General features: G+C 42.6%; 1 protein-coding gene across 9 annotated transcripts in view; it reads left to right on the top strand.

The window, feature by feature from the left end:
* Positions 1-27,075, top strand: part of arhgef25a (Rho guanine nucleotide exchange factor 25a) — a 147,466-nt gene that overhangs the window by 54,597 nt on the left and 65,794 nt on the right. The window contains exon 1 of one of the 9 annotated variants that reach the window (XM_090202778.1): positions 8,360-9,074. The exons of the other annotated variants lie outside the window; for them this stretch is intronic. The gene's annotated coding sequence lies outside the window, so the exon portion shown is untranslated. Of the gene's footprint in view, positions 1-8,359; positions 9,075-27,075 lie in introns of those variants that run through there. 9 annotated transcript variants of the gene reach the window in all.

Raw genomic sequence — 27,075 nt, 5'->3', positions numbered from 1 at the left:
GATATGTAAACATTATTAAGTGACTAAGATACAGTAGAATAGCATAGAATACAGTATATACATACGAGATGTGTAATGCCAGATATGTCAACTTTATTAAAATCGATCAGGTTTCAACTAGAGAGATGGAGATGGTATCGTCTCAATCCTCCGTACTGGCTTGTGTTACACCTCTGCATCTGCAGTGGAAGATGGTGGACCTAGAGCGGTGTTTGTCAAACCATGAGACATACCTAGAATCGGTCGTCTCACGAAAACGTCTGTAGCTTCCGAACCGTTTGACCTACAAAATCGTATGACCCCTCTCTGGAAAGGGGAGACCCTCACGAACACGGTGGTCTTTTTCTCTACGTCCCCGACAGTGTCAGGGGACTCGTCTCAAGTCGGAACCGTCTATGTGCCGACTTCTGTTTGTAGAATCCAAAATCTTTGGGCTACAAACTAACTGTCACAATGTTCTCCGTTTTGCCCTACGTTCCCCACAACTGTCACGGGACTAATCTGAAGGTAACCGGTACTGATTAAAATTTTAGATTTTTTTAACCAGGGACCTCTCGGAAACCTAAGCCATAATCATACACCTATACCAACGATCCGTTTGGTCAAAGAATTTTCACTTTCCACAAAAATGACGGTCAAGATATGAATCGATGTCCCCATGTTGCTAGTGAGCTGCACATAGCATTGGTGGTATAGTGGTGAGCATAGCTGCCTTCCAAGCAGTTGACCAGGGTTTGATTCCCGGCCAATGCAGAGCATGAGGGATTCATTAGTTTTAGGGGCTGGATGTCATTTCAAGTGTATTACATTTGAGTCAATATCCTTGTTCGTGGAAGTCAGATTTGCTCCTACATTCTACAGATTTTCTAAATGAATAAATGTTGTGCGACATTGAACAAACTAGTGTATATGACAATAGATTAGAAGTCCATCTCGTAAACCATTCAGCCACCTCGTCCTGCGCCCAAGAGGTGGCAGTTGGCGCTCCGACCAGTGGCCCACGATCTGCCTGTCAGAGCTTGTTAAAGGATCTGCAAAAGGGCTCATGCAGGATTTGAACCCGGGACTTCTCGCACCCCAACTGAGAATCATACCCCTCGACCAACGAGCCTTACACCAAAATGTTATTTTGCTTTCTGTAGCAATGACAGTGAGGATATCGATTGACGTGTCCACGGTGCTTGGAAAGATTGAACATCATGTGAGCGTTTTGTGCTATACTTGTGAGCATAACAGTCATCCACACTGTTGACCAGGCTTCAGTTAAAATCTTCTGTAGTTCATCTGCTGTGTCTTTCACATTCTGCCTTCTTCAGCCGCGACAGCAAACTGATGATGAGTGTTGACAAATGAACAAAGAACGAAATGAGATCAATGAATATTTTAAAAGAGAATATGATAAGACTTCAATAAGAATGGAACTCATTTATTTTGAGTCAATTGACGCATCAGTGCGTGAATCAAAGTAAATGAATGTAAAGAAAATACCATTTAAGTGACTAAGATACAGTAGATAGTATAGAATACAGTATATACATATGAGATGAGTAATGCCAGATATGTAAACATTATTAAAGTGACTAGTGTTTCATTCCTTAAAGGGGTCAGTGATTTCTAGTCTATGTCTATAGGCAGCAGCCTCTCTTTGCAAGTGATGGCTATTTAACAGTCTGATGACCTTGAGATAGAAGCTGCTTCTCAGTCTCTCGGTCCCAGCTTTGATGGACCTGTACTGACCTCGCCTTCTGGATGATAGCAGGGTGAACAGGTCGCGGCTCAGGTGGTTGATGTCCTTGATGATCTTTTTGGCCTTCCTGATTAAACTCCCATATCTACTGGGTGAAATACCACAGTGTGACATCACAGCAGCAAGATTTGTGACCTGTTGCCACAAGAAAAGGGCAACCACTGAAGAACAAACACCATTGTAAATACAACCTATATTTACGTTGATTTATTATCCCTTTTGTACTTTAACTATTTGCACATCATTACAACACTGTACTGTGTGTATACACAATATGACATTTTAAATGTCTTTATTCATTTGGAACTTCTGTGAGTGTAATGTTTACTGTTCATTTTTTAATTGTTTATTTCACTTTTGTTTATTATCTATTTCATTTGCTTTCGCAATGTAAACATATGTTTCACATGCCAATATAGTCCTTCAATTAAAATTTAATTGAGAGAGAGAGCAAGAGAGAGACAGAGACAGAGACAGAGACAGAGAGACCGAGAGAGAGAGAGAGAGAGAGAGAGAGCAAGAGAGAGACAGAGAGACCGAGAGAGAGCGAGAGAGAGAGAGAGAGAGAGAGAGAGAGACAGAGACAGAGAGAGACAGAGACAGAGAGAGAGACAGACAGAGAGACACAGAGAGAGAGAGAGACAGAGAGAGAGAGAGAGACAGAGAGAGAGACAGAGACAGACAGAGAGACAGAGAGAGAGAGAGACAGAGAGAGACAGAGACAGAGAGAGAGAGAGAGAGACAGAGAGAGAGAGAGAGAGAGAGAGAGAGACAGAGAGAGAGACAGAGACAGAGAGACAGAGAGAGAGACACAGAGAGAGATACTGCTTACCAACTTACCAACAATTACTAGTTGTCCAAGCCGCCTGATCTAGCAAGCTTACATGGATGTTCGCTACAAGATAGTACAGCGGTAATCAGTCCGGTAATTATGAAGGAAACAATAACTAGAGCAACAATAATCACCCCTGTCTCACACTCCAAAGCCCCTCCATCTGCTATGGGTACACACTGTAACACAATGACCCAGCTAGCCTGCTGTGTTCCCTCTGAGGACAAGACAGCCCTGGAGCTCTACTGTCTCTAAACTACTATACACTGTCTCTACACTAATATATACTGTCTCTACACTACTATGTAATGTCTCTACACTACTATATACTGTCTCTACACTACTATATACTGTCTCTACACTACTATACACTGTCTCTACACTAATATATACTGTCTCTACACTACTACGTATATACTGTCTCTACACTACTATATACTGTCTCTACAAAACTATACACTGTCTCTACACTACTATAGACTGTCTCTACACTACTATACACTGTCTCTACACTTATATATACTGTCTCTACACTACTATATACTGTCTCTACACTACTATATACTGTCTCTACACTACTATACACTGTCTCTACACTACTATAGATTGTCTCTACACTACTATACACTGTCTCTACACTACTATATACTGTCTCTACACTACTATATGCTATCTCTACACTACTATAAACTGTCTCTACACTACTATATTCTGTCTCTCTACACTAATATACACTGTCTCTACACTACTATAGACTGTCTCTACACTACTATATACTATCTCTACACTACTATAAACTGTCTCTACACTACTATATACTGTGTCTACACTACTATAGACTGTCTCTACACTACTATATGCTGTCTCTACACTACTATAAACTGTCTCTACACTACTATATGCTGTCTCTAAACTACTATGTCCTGTCTCTACACTACTATACACTGTCTCTCTACCCTACTATATACTGTCTCTACAATACAATATACTGTCTCTACACTACTATATACTGTCTCTACACTAGTATATACTGTCTCTACACTAGTATGTACTGTCTCTACACTACTATATCCTGTCTCTACAGTACTATATACTGTCTCTCTACACTACTATATACTGTATCTACACTACTATACACTGCCTCTACACTACTATATGTTGTCTCTACACTACTATAAAACTGTCTCTACACTACTATATACTGTCTCTACACTACTATATGCTGTCTCTACACTACTATAAAACTGTCTCTACAATACTATAAACTGTCTCTACACGACTATACACTGTCTCTACACTACCATATACTGTCTCTACACTACTATATACTGTCTCTACACTACTATATACTTTCTCTACACTACTATATACTGTCTCTACACTACTATATACTGTCTCTACACTACTATATACTGTCTCTCTACACTACCATAAACTGTCTCTACACTACTATATACTATCTGTACACTACTATAAACTGTCTCTACACTACTATATACTGTGTCTACACTACTATATACTGTCTCGACACTACTATATACTGTCTCTACACTACTATATACTGTCTCTAAACTACTATGTCCTGTCTCTACACTACTATACACTGTCTCTCTACCCTACTATATACTGTCTCTACAATACAATATACTGTCTCTACACTACTATATACTGTCTCTACACTAGTATATACTGTCTCTACACTAGTATGTACTGTCTCTACACTACTATATCCTGTCTCGGCACTACTATATACTGTCTCTACACTACTATATAATGTCTCTACACAACTATAAACTGTCTCTACACTACTATATACTGTCTCTACACTACTATATACTGTCTCTCTACCTGACTATATACTGCCTCTACACTACTATACACTGTCTCTACACTACTATATACTGTCTCTACACTACTATAAACTGTCTCTACACTACTATATACTGTCTCTACACTACTATATACTGTCTCTCTACACTACCATAAAATGTCTCTACACTACTATATACTATCTCTACACTACTATAAACTGTCTCTACACTACTATATGCTGTCTCTACACTACTATAGACTGTCTCTACAATACTATATACTGTCTCTACACTACTATATGCTGTCTCTACACTACTATATACTGTCTCTCTTATACTACTATAAACTGTCTCTACACTACTATATACTGTCTCTACACTGCAATATACTGTCTCTACACTACTATATACTGTCTCTACACTAGTATGTACTGTCTCTACACTACTATTTACCGTCTCTAAACTATTATATACTGTCTCTACACTACTATAGACTGTCTCTACACTACAATATACTGTCTCTACACTACTATATACTGTCTCTCTTTACTACTATATACTGTCTCTACACTACTATATACTGTCTCTCTATACTACTATAAACTGTCTCTACACTACTATATACTGTCTCTACACTACAATATACTGTCTCTACACTACTATATACTGTCTCTACACTAGTATATACTGTCTCTACACTAGTATGTACTGTCTCTACACTACTATATGCTGTCTCGGCACTACTATATATTGTCTTTCTACACTACTATATACTGTCTCTACACTACTATATAATGTCTCTACACAACTATAAACTGTCTCTACACTACTATATACTGTCTCTACACTACTATATACTGTCTCTCTACCTGACTATATACTGTCTCTCTATACTACTATAAACTGTCTCTACACTACTATATACTGTCTCTACACTACTATAGACTGTCTCTACACTACTATATACTGTCTCTACACTACTATATACTGTCTCTACACTACTATATACTGTCTCTACACTACTATATACTGTCTCTCTACACTGCTATAAACTGTCTCTACACTACTATATACTGTCTCTACACTACTATATACTGTCTCGACACTACTATATACTGTCTCTACACTACTATATACTGTCTCGACACTACTATATACTGTCTCTACACTAGTATATACTGTCTCTACACTACTATATACTGTCTCTAAACTACTATGTCCTGTCTCTACACTACTATAGACTGTCTCTCTACCCTACTATATACTGTCTCTACACTACTTTAGACTGTCTCTCTACACTACTATATACTGTCTCTACACTAGTATGTACTGTCTCTACACTACTATTTACCGTCTCTAAACTATTATATACTGTCTCTACACTACTATAGACTGTCTCTAAACTACTATAGGCTGTCTCTACACTACTATAAACTGTCTCTACACTACTATATACTGTCTCTCTACACTACTATAGGCTGTCTCTACACTACTATACACTGTCTCTACACTACTATATACTGTCTCTACACTACTATATACTGTATCTAAACTACTATAGACTGTCTCTACACTACTATATACTGTCTCTCTATACCACTATAAACTGTCTCTACACTACTATATCCTGTCTCGTCACTACTATATATTGTCTTTCTACACTACTATATACTGTCTCTACACTACTATATAATGTCTCTACACAACTATAAACTGTCTCTACACTACTATATACTGTCTCTACACTACTATATACTGTCTCTACACTACTATATACTGTCTCTCTACCTGACTATATACTGTCTCTCTATACTACTATAAACTGTCTCTACACTACTATATACTGTCTCTCTACACTACTATATAATGTCTCTACACTACTATATACTGTCTCTACACTACTATATGCTGTCTCTACACTACTATATACTGTCTCTACACTACTATATGCTGTCTCTACACTACTATAAACTGTCTCTACACTATTACATACTGTCTCTACACTACTATATACTGTATCTAAACTACTATAGACTGTCTCTACACTGTATGTACTGTCTCTACACTACTATTTACTGTCTCTAAACTATTATATACTGTCTCTACACTACTATAGACTGTCTCTAAACTACTATAGGCTGTCTCTACACTACTATAAACTGTCTCTACACTACTATATACTGTCTCTCTACACTACTATAGGCTGTCTCTACACTACTATACACTGTCTCTACACTACTATATACTGTCTCTACACTACTATATACTGTCTCTGCACTGCTATATACTGTCTCTACACTACTATATATTGTCTCTACACTATTACATACTGTCTCTACACTACTATATACTGTATCTAAACTACTATAGACTGTCTCTACACTACTATATACTGTCTCTCTACACTACTATATACTGTCTTTCTACACCTGGAGGACACGGCGCTAGAGCTGCCAAGTGTTCATACTGTATTTGTCCTTAGCCTCGACTCCAGCCATTCTAGGACTACAGTATCTAGTAATATGAGACGACATGTGCGGAACAGTAGATACATTTTTTTTTTGACACAGTTTACAGAGAGGAGAGGAGCAGCCAGCAGCCATAGCAGCCTTGTCTTCACTCTGGGAACTTCCTAGATGATATCTCTTCATCCCTGGTGTTCTCTTAGTCCGTTTGCCTTCCCACTGGGCCCAGACATCAGTTCAACATCCAGTGTCGATTTACATTTCATTTCTGTCAACTAATGTGAACCCAATGTGAATTCAAGCAGACATTTCACTTTGTCTTTGTCTTTAGTTGAAAAGTTCTGTGGAAAAAAATACAATATTTCCTTAAGTTGATGAGTTTTTACAAATCCAACCAGTTTTCCACGTTGATTCAACGTCGTCGCGTAGAATTTTGGGGTAAAACATTTTTGGCCACAACGTTGATTCAACCAGTTTTTGCCCAGTGTGTACTGAGGAAGCTACTCTGAAAATACAGTTTACCAAGCTACCAATTACTTCACACTGGAAGAAGTTAAGCTACACACAAAGCTACCTTGAAGAAACATATAGTTTACTGAACTTAAGAGACACGTTGAAAAGTAATTCCCTACATCCAAACTACTTTGTGAAAAGTTATCATATGTAAATCTGAACTGTCAAAGACTACACATGGCAACCGATCGCTCTGGAGTCAGATATCATAATGTGCCATTTAGCCTATTAAACACAATAACAATGTTCTGTTAGTGTGTACGTAGTGTGTACAAGTGGTTAGCTACATCACTACATGGCTATAGTATGTAATTAACTACTAAAAACACTACCAAGATTTGAATGTAGTCCAACTACCACCAAGTTACAGCAAAATGTTATTAAATTATCAGCTTATAAGGTCTCGTTCCACAGGACATTTTGGAAAAAGACGCCGAAATAGCAGAAATTGAACGTATGCCAGAGCTACTTCAGACTGGGTTGTGTTCAGTAGTGAAATATATTTTTAAACTGCCGGCACCCCATCCCCTTTCCTCCCTAACTCCCTCGCCAACAAATCTCCCTCATGTGTTTCCTCTCCAACTCTGTTCCCTCGCTCACGTGCGCACGCACACGTGCACACTCTCCCGGCTCCCCCAGCGAGTTGGATAAATAGCCCAGTCTGAGATTCAGGCAGAAAGTCTTATGATTTGCCTGAGAGGAATGTGAACATCAAGTGGCGCATCAAGATCATTCTTGGAGTCATTCTCTCTCTCTCTCTCTCTCTCTCTCTCTCTCTCTCTCTCTCTCTCTCTCTCTCTCTCTCTCTCTCTCTCATACAGTCAGTGAACCTAGCACTAATAACTTCTTTCCCCTCCTCACTATTTTCTCTTTTCTTCACAGTTCACCCCCTTCCTTCTCTTTCGCTCTACTAAATCTTACCTCTTGCTCTCTCCTTCTCTCCTTCTCTCCCTTTCACCTCTCCTTCTCTCCCTCTCTTCCTGCCGGCTGTGTTTGTAAGCATGCGGAACAGAAGATCGAGGGAAACGAGTGACGAGACACAGGAGGGCATTCCGCACCTCGTCGAGAAAGAATCTCCACGACAGAGAGAGAGAGAGAGAAAAAAAGAGAGAGAGACATAGAGAGAGAGAGTAAGGTCGACGAGAGAAAGAAAGAGAGACCGAGACAGAGTTATATAGGAAGGAGGGAAAATGCATTCTGGACATTCCATGCACCTTCAATTTGAGCCCGTCTGTCGCCCTCCCCCAGGACTTAGCCTTACCCTGCCTGTAGCTTGTGCAATGATGCGATTAGCACATACCCGGCTGGGCAGCTGGCACACGCCGTGCTTACCTCTTCACCTCGTCACAACACCCCACCGTTGTTCCTCTCTAAGAGCACTGCATCTGAATATTGGTCTGCGTCCACGTTGAGCTGAAGCTCATGACGCCTGGAATTTGGTCCTGTGATTATTTGCCACAAGCCTGACTACGTGGCTGTGTGTGCGGCGTTTACACTGTTTCTTCCAGTTTAAATCATGGGATACTTTCCCTGTCTAAGTGAATTGGGGAAACACCATTGGGTTGAGTGCAAAGTAACACTCACGGAGTCTGGGTGATGTTCCAGACAGTTTCCCCTGGAGAATCACGTGCTGGCGAACTGGCAGAGGAACGTTCCATAAGAACAGAGAGCAAACACAGATAGCACAGAAACGACCTAACAGCTCCGTGAGTATGTGTGTGTGTGTGTGTGTGTGTGTGTGTGTGTGTGTGTGTGTGTGTGTGTGTGTGTGTGTGTGTGTGTTACTTAGTCTATGGTAAATGGACTTTACTGTCCCTAAGATAAAGCTGCTGCCTGTCCCTGATTGATTGACCATGAGACTTCGGCCTTGGCTGTGTCTGGAATAGTAAGACAGTCAGACCTTGCTTTTGCAGTTCGGGCACAGTAGTTGGTTAGAAAAACGTCAGAGAAAAGGTCACAGCTGGCTTGGTAAACCAACGGTCTGCATACGACAGCACTTCCTCGTCGGCCGAGACAATAAGAACCGAGACTCTGAGAACAGTGACACTGCGGATTAATAAACCATCCTCAGTGTTTTAGTTTTGCTCACGTGTAGCTATGATCGGCTCTGACTGTTTGAATAGATCTCTCTATTCAGAACTCATTTCATTGTGTATGGTAACGGCTGTAAGGGTATCTGTAAAATACGGCAAGTTCAAGGCCTTACCTTGAACTGAGAATCTGACCGAAGAGAGATAGAGACATATGCTGGTAGGTACGCTGAGACTATGGAAGGAACACTATGTCAAGCCTTTGTCACAGAATGTAAGGAGTCTTAGAAGTGTTTGTTCTGTGGCTTATGGGATATCTGGTGTATACAGTAGATGCATGAGTACTGAATGACTGTTAGTGGTGCACGTCTCTCTCTCTCTCTGTCTCTCTCTATATATACAGTGGGGCAAAAAAGTATTTAGTCAGCCACCAATTGTGCAAGTTCTCCCACTTAAAAAGATGAGAGAGGCCTGTCATTTTCATCATTGGTACACTTCAACTATGACAGTCAAAATTAGAAAACAAAATCCAGAAAATCACATTGTAGGATTTTTAATGAATTTATTTGCAAATTATTGTGGAAAATAAGTATTTGGTCACCTACAAACAAGCAAGATTTCTGGCTCTCACAGACCTGTAACTTCTTCTTTAAGAGGCTCCTCTGTCCTCCACTCGTTACCTGTATTAATGGCACCTGTTTGAACCTGTTATCAGTATAAAAGACACCTGTCCACAACCTCAAACAGTCACACTCCAAACTCCACTATGGCCAAGACCAAAGTGCTGTCAAAGGACACCAGAAACAAAATTGTAGACCTGCACCAGGCTGGGAAGACTGAATCTGCAATAGGTAAGCAGCTTGGTTTGAAGAAATCAACTGTGGGAGCAATTATTAGGAAATGGAAGACATACAAGACCACTGATAATCTCCCTTGATTGGGGGCTCCACGCAAGATATCACCCCGTGGGGTAAAAATGATCACAAGAACAGTGAGCAAAAATCCCAGAACCACACAGGGGGACTATGTGAATGACCTGCAGAGAGCTGGGACCAAAGTAACAAAGCTTACCATCAGTAACACACTACGCCGCCAGGGACTCAAATCCTGCAGTGCTAGACGTGTCCCCCTGCTTAAGCCAGTACACGTCCAGGCCCGTCTGAAGTTTGCTAGAGAGCATTTGGATGATCCAGAAGAAGATTGGGAGAATGTCATATCGTCAGATGAAACCAAAATATAACTTTTTGGTAAAAACTCAACTCGTCGTGTTTGGAGGACAAAGAATGCTGAGTTGCATCCAAAGAACACCATACCTACTGTGAAGCATGGGGGTGGAAACATCATGCTTTGGGGCTGTTTTTCTGCAAAGGGACCAGGACGACTGATCCGTGTAAAGGAAAGAATGAATGGGGCCATGTATCGTGAGATTTTAAGTGAAAACCTCCTTCCATCAGCAAGGGCATTGAAGATGAAACGTAGCTGGGTCTTTCAGCATGACAATGATCCCAAACACACTGCCCGGACAACGAAGGAGTGGCTTCGTAAGAAGCATTTCAAGGTCCTGGAGTGGCCTAGCCAGTCTCCAGATCTCAACCCCATAGAAAACCTTTGGAGGGAGTTGAAAGTCCGTGTTGCCCAGCAACAGCCCCAAAACATCACTGCTCTAGAGGAGATCTGCATGGATGCATGGGCCAAAATACCAGCAACAGTGTGTGAAAACCTTGTGAAGACTTATAGAAAACGTTTGACCTCTGTCATTGCCAACAAAGGGTATATAACAAAGTATTGAGATAAACTTTTGTTCTTGACCAAATACTTATTTTCCACCATAATTTGCAAATAAATTAATTTAAAATCCTACAATGTGATTTTCTGTATTTTTTTCTCATTTTGTCTGTCATAGTTGAAGTGTACCTATGATGAAAATTACAGGCCTCTCTCATCTTTATAAGTGGGAGAACTTGCACAATTGGTGGCTGACTAAATACTTTTTTGCCCCACTGTATTCTCTCTCTCTCTCTCTCTCTCTCTCTCTCTCTCTCTCTCTCTCTCTCTCTCTCTCTCTCTCTCTCTCTCTCTCTCTCTCTCTCTCTCTCTCTCTCTCGTCGGAGTGCATGCTGGGAGTGAGTCGTCAAGCAGAGTGTTTGTGAGCGCGAATGAAATTTCTTTTCACTCTATTGGGTTTTGGTATGTACATATATATATATTGATTAGTTTAGTTGTTTTAAGGGTATATTGTTTAACTATCACTAAGCACGTATAGGGGTGGTGGGATCTTTGAGGTTGGTTTTTCGCGAGGGCACAACCAGCGGGTGGGGCTGGTTGCAATGGCCACTCGCGGAAATGTAGAGTTTGAAAAACTTAGTCGGAGGCATGGAGTAAAAATTCCTGCTGCGGCTGGGTGTTCAGTGGAAGAATGTAGCTTGGCTGTGGGTGCTATCATTGGGTATGATAGCATCAAATCAGCCTCAAGGATGAATAGCGCTGTAGTGATATTCTTAGATTCAATTGAAAAGGTGAATAAGATAGTTGAGAGGGGTGTTGTGTTGCGGGAGACACAGACGCCGGTATTTCCGCTTATGAATCCGGCGAAGAAAGTTATGCTTTCTAACGTGCCACCATTTGTTAGAGATGAAGTGTTAGAGCGAGAGTTATCTCGTCATGGTCAAATCGTATCTACAATAAAGAAGGTTCTTTTTGGATGCAAATCTCCGTTGTTGAAACATGTCGTGTCTCATAGGAGACAAGTGCATATGATTTTAAAAAAGGAAGGAGATGAACTGAATTTAGCGTTTAGTTTTAAGATTGATGGATTTGATTATGTCTTCTATGCATCTACTGAATCAATGAAATGTTTTGGATGTGGAAGAGAGGGGCATTTGGTGCGTAATTGTCCCGAGAATGAACGCGCTGAGCCTGGTAGTAGCTTTAGTGCGGGTGCAACTAACGTACCACAGCGAAGGGATGAAAATACTACAGGTGTAGGGGAAGAGAGAAGGTGGGCAGATGTGGTTGGAAAAGTAGGAGAGGAAGGCATTGTGGATACGGGGGCAATTGTGGTAGATCAGAACAAAGAGGGAGGGGAAACACTAGGTGAGATTGCGACTGCTGTCGCTGAGGTGGTGCTGGAAAATGAAATTGGAGGTCAAGAGGAGATTGAAATAACGGAAAAGGAAGCGGATGTTTTCAAAATACCGAGGAGTAAAAGGAAGAATTTAAGGGGTGGTGAAGGGTCTAATTCTAAGAGAAAGGTAGAGATGGATAAATCAGGTGAAGATGAACAGGTTGTAGAGATGGGGTTTTCTTCTGGGGAGGATAGCGAGAGTGAGTCATCTGACGCGTCACAACAATATAGTGAGATAGATGGGGTGGAAGGGAGGTATGGGATTGAGAAGATACGTCAATTTCTGAAGTTGACAAAAGGGAAGAAATATATGCAGGATTACAATGTAACTGATTTTTTCCCTGAACGTGAATTGTTTATTGAATCAGCAAAGTTTCTGATGTCAAAAATTACAGGGGGAGGTTTGAAAAGCCCTGAAATTGCTAGACTCAAGAAAGTGGTCACGAGAGTAATAAGTGATGCAAATTCTAAAGAAAATGAAAGAGTTCAGTTGCAGTTTTAACTCTGTAAAGAGATGTGGTGGCTGTATCTTCCTCTGTATTTTTTTCTTATCCATGAGCAGTTTTAAGATCTCTTCTTTAAACGTAAATGGGGCAAGAGATGTTAAAAAAAGAGCCATGGTGTATGAGTTAATGAGGGGAAAGGGAAGTGACATAATTTTTCTACAAGAAACGCATAGTAATTTGGAAAATGAAGTTATGTGGCAACAGGAGTGGGGGGGGACAGTGGTGTGTAGTCATAAAAACTCAAAAAGTGGGGGTGTGGTTATCTTGTTCTCAAAAGGGTTTTTGCCTTTGTCATATGAGGTTGAAGAGGTAGTTGAGGGGAGGTTATTAAAAGTTAGAGCAAGGTATGAAAACATCAATATGTGTCTGATAAATGTATATGCCCCAGTGGTGACAGTTGAGAGGGTATGTTTTTTAGAGACATTATCAAATACCATTGAGAAATGTAACAAAGAAGATTATTTGTTTATTGCTGGGGATTTTAACTGCACAGTTAGTGATTTAGATAGAAATCACCAAGAACCTCATATAGCCTCAAGGACGTTTTTAAAACGCCTTATTGTAACAAATGAACTGTGTGATATTTGGAGGAGTCAACATGGAGGAACAAGGCAGTACACCTGGGCGCATGTGAGAGAGAACATCATCTCTATGGCCAGGTTAGATAGGTTTTATGTTTTTGAGCATCAATCTCAGGTCTGTAAATCAAGTGTGATAACTCCAGTGGGATTTTCTGATCATTGTTTAATAACAGAGGTGGTGTTCATTAACGATGTAAAACCTAAAAGCGCATACTGGCATTTTAATATAACTTTATTGAGTGATGCTCACTTCAGGAATTGTTTCAGGTTTTTTTGGGAGAGGTGGAGGTCTCAAAAGGCCAGTTTTGTATCCCTTCAACAATGGTGGGATATAGGGAAAATCCAGATTCAACAATTTTGTAATCAATACACGAGGAATGTCACCAAGGATATCACCAGATCAATGAAAGCCCTAGAGATTGAAATAGTGGAACTCATGACGTTGGTTGAGACCACAGGAGATCGAGGCCATACTCAGGCCCTCAAGAGGAGAAAAGCTGCATTGGCAGATCTGCTGGGTATCAGAGCACAGGGGGCATTGGTGAGAAGTAAATTTCAGGGCATATCTGAAATGGATGCCTCATCCAAATTTTTCTTTGGTTTAGAGAAAAAGAATGGACAAAGAAAAATTATTCATTGTCTCAAATCAGCTGTTGGACAAGAGCTCACTAGCCCTAGTGAAATTAGAAAGAGGGCAGTAGAGTTCTATGCTGAGCTCTACAAGTGTGAGTACAAAGAGGACAAAACAGTGACACAGCAGTTCTTTGATGGGCTCCCAAAGGTGCCTGCAGAAGCTCAGGTTGAGCTTGAGCAACCATTGTCTTTGCAGGATTTATACACTGCATTAAAAGGAATGGAAAATGGAAGGGCACCAGGCATTGATGGGCTTCCCGTTGACTTTTTTAAGTCTTTTTGGGCTATGTTGGGAGAGGATTGGTTAGAAGTAGCTAATGATAGTTTAACCGGAGGGTTACTACCAATAAGCTGCAGAAGGGCTGTCCTCACCCTACTGCCTAAAAAGGGTGACCCGAGGGAGGTGAAGAACTGGAGGCCGGTGGCTTTATTGTGTACTGATTATAAAATATTGTCAAAGGCTTTGTCCAACAGGCTGAGGGAGGTGATGGGGCAAATCATACATACGGATCAGTCCTACTGTGTTCCTGGCAGGCAGATAGGGGATAACATTTCTCTGATTCGTGATTTTTTGGACGTCTCTAGGGCTATTGGGTTGGATGCTGGTCTAATTTCAATTGATCAGGAAAAGGCATTTGACCGAGTTGAACATCAATATTTATGGCACACGTTTGAAGCGTTTGGGTTCAGCTCTGGTTTTATTGCCATGATAAAGGTGATATATGGTGACATTGAAAGTGTATTGAAAGTTAACGGTGGTTTGAGTGCTCCTTTTAAAGTGTGTAGAGGTATTAGGCAGGGATGTTCTATGTCAGGGATGTTATATGCTATTGCTATAGAGCCACTACTAAATAGCATTAGAAGTCGTATTGCAGGGGTGTGCCTTTCAGAGGATATTCCTCCTATTCGTCTTTCAGCCTATGCTGATGATGTAGTTGTGCTAGTGAAAAATCAAGCGGAGGTGGATAGTTTGAGTCTAATGGTTGATCGTTTTAGGGGAATATCCTCTGCAAAGGTAAATTGGGAAAAGAGTTGTGCTTTACAGATTGGAGAATGGTCTGGGGGGATCATGGCTTTGCCAGGGGGGCTAGAATGGTGTAAGGGAGGTTTTAAGTATCTTGGAGTGTACCTAGGAGATGAGGGGACTATGGAAAAAAATTGGAGTGGGGTGGTTGAAATGGTGGAAGGGAGGATGAGGAGATGGCGTTGGTTACTATCTCGTATGTCATATAGGGGGCGTACTATTATAGTTAACAATGTGATTGCATCTGCACTGTGGCATCGGTTGTCAGTTTTAGAACCACCATCTGGCCTTCTGGCTAAGATACAGGCAATTATTGTGGATTTCTTTTGGGATAAATATCACTGGGTTCCACAAAGTGTTTTGTATTTGTCAAAAGAGGAGGGGGGACAAGGTCTTGTACATCTTGCTAGTAGGGCTGCTGCTTTCCGGTTTCAGTTTATTCAAAGGTTGCTTTATGGACCGGAAAATGTGGTGTGGAGAGGGGTGGCAGGTCTTATATTACAGCGGGTTGGAGGATTAGGTTTAAAGAAGGCTTTATTTCTGGTTGATAGTAGCCAGATTTCTAGGGAGGGAGTACCTCCGTTTTACAGAGGCCTTCTCAGAGTGTGGAGCGTAATGAAGGTGTCCAGAAGAACTTCAGCGGAGTCAGTGCATTGGCTGTTGGAGGAACCTCTGGTGTATGGGGCAAGACTGGACTGTACAACTGCAGCTGTTCCACATTTCTCCAAGATTCTGGTGAAGGGGAAAATCATCACCTTAAGACAGTTAATGGCCATGGCTGGGCCCGCCTTAATGGATAGAAGACGGATGGCAGAACATTTGGGGATGAGGTCGGAAAGGATTGTCGGACAAATGCTGGGGAGCTGTGGGAAGGCTCTGTCAGCGGAAGAATGGGGTATGCTTAGTAGCCACAAGAAGATTGTGCAAGATGAAGACGTCTCATTTCCAAAACTAGGGATTACACCAAATATCCCAGAGTCAGAAAGAAAGGCGTTATTGCTGGATTTGAGAGGGTTGGAGGAGGTGGGTTTGGATGAGGTGAATGGGAAGGAATTGTATAGAGGGTGTGTCAAGGTGTTGAATAAAGATAAATTGAAAAATAGAAAAGATACTCCATGGAGGGTAAAATTGGGCATTGATGACAAGGTAAAGCCAGCATGGAGAGCACTGTACAAACCACCGTTACAAAAGGGTACTGGTGATATGCAATGGAGGGTTTTACATGGCATCATTGCAGTTAATGCTTTTGTATCTGTTATTAACTCAGATGTTAGAGATGGATGTCCTTTTTGTAATATAAGAGAAACCATTTTTCACTGTTTTATGGAGTGTGAGAGGATAAAACCTCTATTGGAAATGCTGGAATCTTTGTTTAAAGCTGTAGGGGAGTTTTTCAATAACACTGTTTTTATTTTGGGGTTTCATTATAGTAAACAACAGAAAAGAAAATGTCAAATGTTAAATTTTGTTTTGGGACAAGCTAAGATGTCAATTTTTCTGAGTAGGAAACATAAGATAGAAACGGGATATGGGCAGGATGTAAGATGTGTTTTTAAAGGTTTAGTGAAAGCAAGAATAAAAGTAGATTTTGAGTTCTTTTCAGCTGTAAAAGATCTCCTATTATTTGAGGAGAAGTGGGCCTACGAAGGAGCGCTTTGTTTTGTAGAGGAGGGGAAATTATTTTTTGCTGCTGAAATAAGTTGAATGTATATGTTATGTATTTATTTTTGTTTAGGAATTACATTTGTTGTTTTATTTCTGAAAAGGCAGTGTGTCATTATTTTATGTTAACATTTGAGTAAAAAATAAAGGTTTTATATAAAAACTCAAAACTCTCTCTCTCTCTCTCTCTCTCTCTCTCTCTCTCTCTCTCTCTCTCTCTCTCTCTCTCTCTCTCTCTCTCTCTCTCTCTCTCTCTCTCTCTCTCTCTCTCTCTCTCTCTCTCTCTCTCTCTATATATATATATGTGTGTATGAGAAGGCTCATTCCATGTCTTTATGACAGCTTATATTGTGTGTGCATGTACCTTAGTGCGCCTGGCTTTAGTTGCTACGGCAACGGGCGTCAGTAGGAATGAGTGTGTGTGTGTGTGCGTTTGTGTGCGGGTGCGTGCGTGTGGGTGCGACAGCCATGGGTAGGAATGAGAATATGCGCTCGGAGACAATCATTCACAGTAACAAGAGAGACTTACAAACCGTACGCGCTTTCATCGTATATCACCCCCTGTACGGAGCCAATACCAAACACACTGTACCACCAAGGCCTCTGTCTTTTGGCTCATTCTACACTATTGTCCACCTTTAAAAAAAACTGGATCACCATAGACTTCAAATAGAATATGAACCTCATCAGTTTCAACGGAACTAAATCGTCTAGAGAAGGTCATGTGGCCTTGTGCAAAAGGCTGCTGCCTGTACCAATGACTGAGGATGAAGTGGGGAGAATGGTGTGCTTATATATTACCCATGGCCTAACCTTTGAGACAATAACAGGGCTCCAAGCTTCTGGTCCTTCTGCCATACAGGTAGATGACAGGAGGGGAGTATTCATCTTCTCACAGCCGAGGGTCAGGGCCTCAAAGCAGGCATCAGGGCCCAGGCGTCTACCTACCAGGTCTGGCCCTGAGCCCTGAGCCAGGTCTGGCCCTGTATTCTCAGACACATCATGCTTAATGACAGTCCTGTTTAGCCCTAAACCGCATCATCTCATCAGGAGCTCCAGTCATCTCTCATCAGGAGCTCCAGTCATCTCTCATCAGGAGCTCCAGTCATCTCTCATCAGGAGCTCCAGTCATCTCTCACAGGAGCTCCAGTCATCTCTCATCAGGAGCTCCTGTCATCTCTCATCAGGAGCTCCTGTCATCTCTCATCAGGAGCTCCGGTCATCTCTCATCAGGAGCTCCGGTCATCTCTCATCAGGAGCTCCGGTCATCTCTCATCAGGAGCTCCGGTCATCTCTCATCAGGAGCTCCGGTCATCTCTCATCAGGAGCTCCGGTCATCTCTCATCAGGAACTCCGGTCATCTCTCATCAGGAGCATCGGTCATCTCTCATCAGGATCTCCGGTCATCTCTCATCAGGAGCTCCGGTCATCTCTCCATCAGGAGCTCCGGTCATCTCTCATCAGGAGCTCCAGTCATCTCTCATCAGGAGCTCCAGTCATCTCTCACAGGAGCTCCAGTCATCTCTCATCAGGAGCTCCGGTCATCTCTCATCAGGAGCTCCGGTCATCTCTCATCAGGAGCATCGGTCATCTCTCATCAGGATCTCCGGTCATCTCTCATCAGGAGCTCCGGTCATCTCTCCATCAGGAGCTCCGGTCATCTCTCATCAGGAGCTCCGGTCATCTCTCATCAGGAGCTCCGGTCATCTCTCCATCAGGAGCTCCGGTCATCTCTCATCAGGAGCTCCGGTCATCTCTCATCAGGAGCTCCATTCAAAATGAATGCCTCAACTTGACGTTTATCCCCCCAGTAGAAAATGTGACATACGATATATCCCCCCTGTTGAAAACTGAAGTCAAACTGTGAGATCTTGTTGCTCCACTACCATCTAGGTGTCTGGGCCCCATCACCACCACCACCCACAGGACTGAGAGCCTGGAGTAGAGCAACGATACAGCATGTGTATATGCTCTCATCTTTACAATACTCACACAATGAGTGATTGCACCCTGCAGGTCTCCCATTAACACAGAAGCAAGTCCGTAGCGTTGATTTATCTACTGTCTGAGCCGTTGACTGATTTGTACATTCGATACGGATCAATAATGCTTACTCCGGGGGCACAGCATAGAGAAAAAGAAGGTTGAGTTGGGGATGTCGATAGCATGGCTACGATGATGAACATCAGCTTGTATGCAGCCTGTCTACCGTAACACAAAAACGGGACCAAATTAAGGTGGTCATGAAAAGACAGTGAACACTGAATAGTGTTTTCAGCTCCTGCTGTTGACTCCAATAGGTCAGTTGCTAATGTCTCAGTGTGTGTGGGAAACGTCTGTGTGGTAATATCTGCAGTGGCGTGGCAGCGGAAATGAAGGTTGATGGTGCCAACCCAGCAGCTCATAGGCCAGCAGCCAGTCTTTAATAGTCAACCCAGCAGCTCATAGGTCAGCAGCCAGTCTTTAATAGTCAACCCAGCAGCTCAAAGGCCAGCAGCCAGTCTTTAATAGTCAACCCAGCAGCTCAAAGGCCAGCAGCCAGTCTTTAATAGTCAACCCAGCAGCTCATAGGCCAGCAGCCAGTCTTTAATAGTCAACCCAGCAGCTCGTAGGCCAGCAGCCAGTCTTTAATAGTCAACCCAGCAGCTCATAGGCCAGCAGCCAGCAGCCAGTCTTTAATAGCCAACCCAGCAGCTCAGACAGATCTCTTCATAAAAATGAAATTATGTGGTTTCTACACAAACTAAAGACTAGACTAGCTACTGTGCTTTACAGTGGCTACAGTTTATTATCACATTTCCAGACATCCACAGCAGTAGTGCCCAAAGAGAAATGATGACAAGATACATTCCTCCGACTCACAGACCCACTCTTGCTGTATCCATTTAGCAAAATCTGTGTTTGAAAATCGTGATCAACGCCAGTTGAAGTCTACATCACACACAACCTGTTCCAGTCTGAGATGAGAGCACCTTGTCAAGACAAGTGGTTGGGTTTGGGTGAATTATGGTTCAAGATGATGCGATGAGTGTGTGTGTGTGTGTGTGTGTGTGTGTGTGTGTGTGTGTGTGTGTGTGTGTGTGTGTGTGTGTGCGTGCGTGCGTGCGTGTGCGTGCGTGCCGGGACTCTTAGATGCACATGCTGTCAATGGGATGAATCATGCATCATATAATTAGACCCTCTCTGTGACCCTCTCGGTTTGACTAACCTCCCTTCGATGTTCTCTCTGATTAGCAATAGGCCTTGGTACTCTCTTTTCAATACATGAGTGATGACAAGCTACGTCTGTTTGATGACAGTACTGTAGATAGCATGAGCGCTCTCTTCATTATGCGAGTCATGATAGGCTACGTATGATGATGGGAGAGAGTCTACGATGATGACGGGCGATGGGTGCATTTCAAATGGCATGCTATTCCTCGCAGTGCACTACTTTTGGATATTTGCGTGTTTCCATTCCAGCCTGTAAAGGTTATGTGTACGGCCAGGTCACTCAAGAACCACTTTGAAATCAAACGTCCGTCCAGGTACCCAGTGCGTCAGGAGATGCCTTTAAAACCAGCCACGAGGGGCCCTACTACCATCATGTAGGCTTGGGTTTTGCTAGGCTTGGGTTTTGCTAGGCTTGGGTTTTGCTAGGAAGATTTGGATGGGGGTGGCGGATGGGTGTAAGCCCCGAGCTCCAGCTCCGAGGGTTGCGTGTTCGATCCCAGACATAGACGCTTGTTTAAAAAAAAATTAAGTTTGAACCCTATCCCAAACCTTACCACTTAACCGTTCAGAAATAACGCTGAGCCGTGTGATTTTGTTGTTGTGTATGTCCTTTAGCTCTCTCTCTGACTGGCAGAGACGTTTTACAGTGTGATTCTGAGAGAGATCCCAGCACGCCAGGGTCAGGAGAAGAGGAGAGGAGAGGGGAGAGGAGAGGAGGAGAAGAGGGCCAACCCAGTCAATGAGAGGCCTATCTGACTGAGTCGGCTGGGGACAGGAAATCACTGTTCACCTCCTTGGCTGGCTGGCTGGCTCGGCTGGCCGGCTGGCTGCACACAGAGAGAGCCCTCTGGGTCTTCCCCCTCCTCCTCGTCCTCCTCTTTTCCATCCTCTCTTCTCTTCCCCTCCTCCTCCTCCTATTTCTCATTCCCCTCTTTTCCTCTCCCCTAATCTTCTCCTCCCCCTCTACCACATCTTCCTCCTACATGACCTCCTCCTCCTCTTCCCTCACTCCCTCCACCCTCCTCTCCCACTTACCTCCTCATTTTTTTCCCCCTCCTCATCTTCCCTCTCCTCCTCCCCTCCTAGTCAACCACACAATGTTTCAATTTCACCCTGCCTGGTATTGCTGACCTCCCCTTCACCCCTTACCCTTTCCCTCCCTCCTCCCCTGTTTCCCCCGGCCCTACTCTAACCTCCTTTATTTACTGCTCGAATTAATCATTGCCTCACTCTCCTCTTCCTCATCCATCTCTCTCTCCTCCCTCTCTCCTCCTGTCCATTTAGACACATTCAGGAACACGTTTGGCCTCGGATCCTCCAAGCGCACTACTAACAGAATGAGGGGATGCAGGGATACCTCTGGCGTGTGTGTGTGTTAGTGTGTGTTTGTGTGTATATGTACGAGAGAGAAAGAGAGAGCATCAGGAAAGCCACTAACTATAAATAGAGAACTCTGTAGGTGGTTAGCCACCGCTGTTTCCAAACCACTGAAGCACAGGCCAAAACAGGACTCAGTAAATCACAGGGACTTCCTGGGTCATGTTCAATTGGTTTGAAAACAGATGAAAATCACTCTAAAATGGAGTGAAACAGGGCGATAGCGCAACAGGCTTGGTCTATGTGTTTCCTCCCTCTCTCAGCCTGTGGGTGTGCCAGGCGCAGTGGGGTGAGAACAGTATGTGTGTGTTGGGGTTATAGTGCTGGTCTCAGCGTCTTTAGGCCTGGCTGAACAGGGCAGAGCTGGTGTGGGCTGTAGAGGTGGTTCAGAGGTCTCTCAGGGCACGTCCAGCCAGCTTGACCACGCTGCAGTAACGAGGGGTTATCTAGCCAAGGGGAGAGGATGGAGGGAGAGGGAAAAGGGAGACTGGGGGAGATGGAGGATAGGAGCGAGGGAGAGGGGCCGAGGAGGGAGGCTGAGGGCAGTGGCGCTGTTGGCGAGGGTGCAATGCGGAGGACGGTGTAAAGGAGAGAGGAAGAGAGAGGTGGGGCAGAGTGAGAAGGGAGGAGGAGGAGGTAGGAGGAGTGAGAAGGGTAGGAGGGAGTAGTGAGAGAGGGAGAACAGCCAACTGCCATCCCTCATTAAGAAAAGGAGCACAAAAATAATCAAAGACTCTGGGCCAAGGGCATAAACAGGAGGGCAGACACCAAAATAAACTGACTGCAATCAGGGCCTGAGTGTGTATGGGTGTGTGTGTGTGTGTGTGTGTGTGTGTGTGTGTGTGTATGTGTGTGTGTGTGTGTACGTGTGTACTTGTTTTCCTACCTTATCAGGACCCCAAGTCCTGACAAGTCACCCGAGTACACCTTTCCTAATATTGAGGAAACCCCTGACAAGTCACCCGAGTACACCTTTCCTAATATTGAGGAAACCCCTGACAAGGTAGGAAAACGAGAACGTTTTTTTGAAAAGTTGTTTTCATGTCCTGAATTTGTTCAAATGCTGTTTTAAGCTTAACGGTTACATTTAGGGATTTAGGGTTAAGGTCAGGGTCAGGGTTAGGTTGATGGTTTTTGGCATTAGGGTTAGGTTTAGGGGTTAGGGGAAATAGGATTTTTAATGGTCAAACATTTTTACTCCCCAAAAAATGTCACAAAAAAATGAAATCTCTGAGATAGTCAGCTCCATGTGTCCCAGAGGCCCCAGGGTTGTCTGACGACAAGGAAATAATCTCCTTGAGGTTTTGTCCATCAGAGGTTACTCCTTTGTGACTCAGGCCAGTGCTTTCAGGATGTCTCCCTATGCCTCTCTGTCTGTCCATTCATCTGTCAGTACGTCTGTCGGTCTGAGAACGGCCCCAGCCCCACCCCTCTGCCTGATGGGAAAAGTGTCCATTTCCTCTTTTCCTCTGAGTGTGTGAAATGTAATCTGCAATCTAGGGGGCAACGCTGGAGAGGTAGAGGAGAAGCTGAGAGGAAAAAAGAGGGAGAGAAAGAGAGCAGAGAGAGAGGGTTAGAGAGAGAGAGAGAAAGAGAGAGAGAGATATTTATTTACTTTTATTTATTCAGGGGAGCTCAACTGAGACCAGTGTCTAATTGACAACAAAAATTCCATCAACACAAAAACTATATAAAAACTACAAAGACAGCTATAAATACATGACATCGGGTTAACAAGTTATAATAGTCAATTGAAACAACTGCACACTTCTTTTACACTGCCTTATCGGCTCCAGGGACTCCAGGTGTATTTTGTTTTGTAAAGTATTCCATAACTGGTGTGTTAAAACTAAAGGCAGATTTACCTAACTTTGTGGAGACAAGCGGGACCTCAAGTTAAATGGTGTCACCATAGTCAAGAACTGGCAGGAAAGTTGACTGCATAATCTACTTCCTGATGTTCATGGAGAGGCAAGATATACAGTATTTCTATTTTAAAAAAAGAATCCCACTTAGCTTTTTAAGTAGCTCATCTGTATGTTTTTTAAAGGTTAGATCTTCTATTAATCCAAATGCCCAGATAATTGTATTAGGCAGGAACCTGCTCGATGAGAGAGCCATCCAATGAGTGTATATGTAGGTCATCTGAGAAATTGAGACAACTATATATATTTCGTTTTTGCCCGCATTAAGTGCAAGTTTAAAATCAACAAGGGCTTTCTGTACTGCAACAAAACCAGATTGCAGCTCTAACATAGCTTGGTCAACAGTCGGTGCAATGGCGTACATAACCGTATTGTCTGCATACAGATGAACAATACAGGATTTAATACATAGACCAATATTATTTACAGAAACAGCCAAGAGAACAGGTCCTAATACGGACCCCTATGGTACACCTTTCCTAATATTGAGGAAACTAGACTTTACACCATCAGAAAGCACACGTTGTGCACTGTCTGTCAGATAGCTCGTAGACCATTTGTAAGACTCCTTATGCAGGCCCATTTCAGACAGAATGGGTAGGGAATACTCAACGGTGTTGAATGCCTTGGAAAGGACTATAAACGAGGCGGCACAATGTTTAGGCAAATTTAACACGGCATCTAAAACAAGCATAGCGGCTGAAACAGTGCTATTTCCAGATCTAAAACCAAACCGGTGTATATTCACAATCAAGTGAGAAGTTCAAAAAGGTCTTAACTGGGAGTTGGTCAGGGGTTCTAGGACCTTGGCTAGGCAAGATCACTTGGAGATTGGGCGTAATTATGTAAGTAAAAAAGAAGGATCTCCGCCTTTATGTACGGGGAGGACTTGTGCCGCTTTCCAAATCTTAGAGATAACACCAGTAGCAATTGTCAGGTTTAAAATACAGGTTAAAGGTTCAACAACGGGTGGGGATAGAGAGCTGTAGTAAGAAGGGGTCAAGTGGATCAGGCCCCGTGGATTTTTGTTTTACATCGATCTTTAGCAAGGCACTTAACTGCATCGCAGACATCAAATGGTTGAAATGAAAGTCAAGTATGTGAGTCTGTTAGAGCATCATTGTCTACAATCTGTTCTGAATAAAGGATTCCCTCTAATGGAATGAGATTACTTTCAGAGACTATCCTTTCAAACAGGCAGCTGGCCAGCTGAAGCAAAATGGTTCTTACAAATGTCCATTTTGTCTAGTATGGGACCAGGGGCTGATAAAAGCCGCTGGGGCAACTAGTTTTGTTTCAAAGATTTGACCACTTTCCAGAAATGAGCTGGATTACCACCACTCTCCGATACACAATTCAATAAATATGTGGATTTAGCTTTTTTAACCAGAGATTGACATCTATTTTCTCAAATGTCTGCCAATCAAACATAGAATCAGTCAGAGACATTTCTTTCCTGTAATTTCTCTGTCAGTTCATACATGAACAAGCATTAGATCAGCCTTTTATCGCATGTTTATCTAACGTTAAACAGGGAAATAACGCAATTAAGGGCCTGATCCGAGTCAGTGATAGTTTACACAACCCGCCAGTCGCTCAACCCCAGCTCAGACATAAAAAAAACAGCTTATTAAAATGACTATAATGTTTTTTTTGTAACAATGTGTGAACAAGATTTAGGTCACTTAACATCTCTTATGCAGGCAACGGGACAACGGTCACTGAACTCATTAGCAAATATCCCATTGGCTGTAAACTTATGAAGGCATTTGTTAGAATAATACCTAAGAGAGTCGATTTGTCAGGGTGTTATTTAGCCGAGTTAGATTTAGCTCTGTACAAATATCTTCCAGCCAATCAGATGCCTATCCGGCATCAACCAATCCAGATTAAGATCTCCGCTAATAATAATTTAGATTTAGCATAGTTAGACAGCAGGTCAGACGATTTGCTAAAAGCACATAAAGGAAGCAGAGAGGAAGGTGACAAACTCCCATTAACGTTAGTTGGGCATTATTACCAAGGCCCACATTCAAGACTAGACATTCAACTAGACAAGCAACGTTCATACACACAGCAACGTTCAAGTTGTTCTTCGTGAATATGGCGGCGACACAACCCACCCATCTCTGCCAGCTCTGTCCGATCTATAAACATTCTATCTATTCAGAGACACGTCAGAGTCTGGAACATACCTTCTTTTTTTTTTAACCAAGTCTCAGTAATTATCGAAATGTCCAAGTTTAGTTTGAGAAGCCAGAATTACAATACGATTCATTTTCATAATCGAAATTGGGACATTTACATGAACCAGTCCAAGGCCACAGTCGCGGGATTTCAGATCCGACAGAGGAGTTACTCTAACACGAACATGCTGTGATCATTAGGTTACCCTCTATATGAAATAGCCATAGGGAGAGGGCAAACCCTTAAAAAAATCCATAAATGGATCGTCCTTGTGCATTTCACATCTATTGGCGTCATTGAAGTTTTTCATTCATTATTTTAGGCTATCTGGCATTAGCGCATAAACCCAGTTTAGGGCCTAACTGTTCGCGCGCCAAATAGCATACATGCCAATTACAGAATGCTTTTTGGGAACGGGCAGAAAAAGTTAACATCGATCCACACAGGCAAAAAGGACGATGTCGTAATTTAAGAGGAAAGCTGTGAAATGGAGTTTAAAATAATGACAAGGGGGGTTCCAGAAATGTTTGGGAACGATTTGTTGAAGTGGTTAAAGAGGATGATAGCAGTGTTATGTGTGATGATTGTGAGGCGATAAACAAATTTGACAGTCACAAGACAGGGACTTCAAATAGGTGGGGCAGAGTGGAGAAAGGAGGAGGAAGAGGTAGGAGGAGTGAGAAGGGTAGGAGGGAGTAGTGGAAGAGGGAGAACAGCCAACTGCCAGCCCTCATTAAGAAAAGGAGCACAAAAATAATCAACGTCATGGGAACTGTACTGAACAGATGGGTTAAAGGGACACTGAAATCTGGACACTGACTGTTGGTCTATAACCTCTCACGTAGCCTTAATATTAACTCCTGCAGAATTAAGCATTTCTTGCAGTAAAATGGTACACCAAACGCAGGCTAAATTTTGACCCGGGAACAGGAGTGGAGAAATTGTGATTTATTTATTTCAGCATCTTGAGAGAATGTGAATGCACAGTTAGGGACCGTCTGTAGAGGTGCTGTCTTTATCAGCACCACAAAAGCTGATAGTATTTCAACCTCATAAAATATGCATGCCAAGTCGAACTGAAATCTTATCAGAAACATGTTGGGTTGTTTTCACAGATTTCTATTTCCTTACGATCGATCAAACTGATGTAATTTGGAAATTTTGCACAGAAAATTGTTCTCGTATTTTTTTTATTTGTTGCATTTTCTCTCCGTTCCCTAAATGTCTTTGCTCCGCAGAAGAAGCAGAGATGACAGAGAAAACTTTACAGATGTCAACCAAATTGAAACGTTCATTCAATCAAGACATTCTGGTGAGCAAGGGCTTATTTAGTTTTCTTGGACAACATAATAACAGAAGATAAGCTTCATGTATCTAATTATATAGTTGACTAAGAAATAGACTACCAAAATGCCGGAAATGATAAGCAGAAACATCCAGTGCAT

The sequence above is a fragment of the Oncorhynchus mykiss genome, chromosome 16 (genome assembly GCF_057628025.1).
Source record: "Oncorhynchus mykiss isolate SJ-2025 chromosome 16, ASM5762802v1, whole genome shotgun sequence".
Taxonomy (NCBI): Eukaryota; Metazoa; Chordata; class Actinopteri; order Salmoniformes; family Salmonidae; genus Oncorhynchus; species Oncorhynchus mykiss.
The sequence above is the reverse complement of the archived record's forward strand: the minus strand, read 5'-3'. Positions and strand labels throughout refer to the sequence as shown.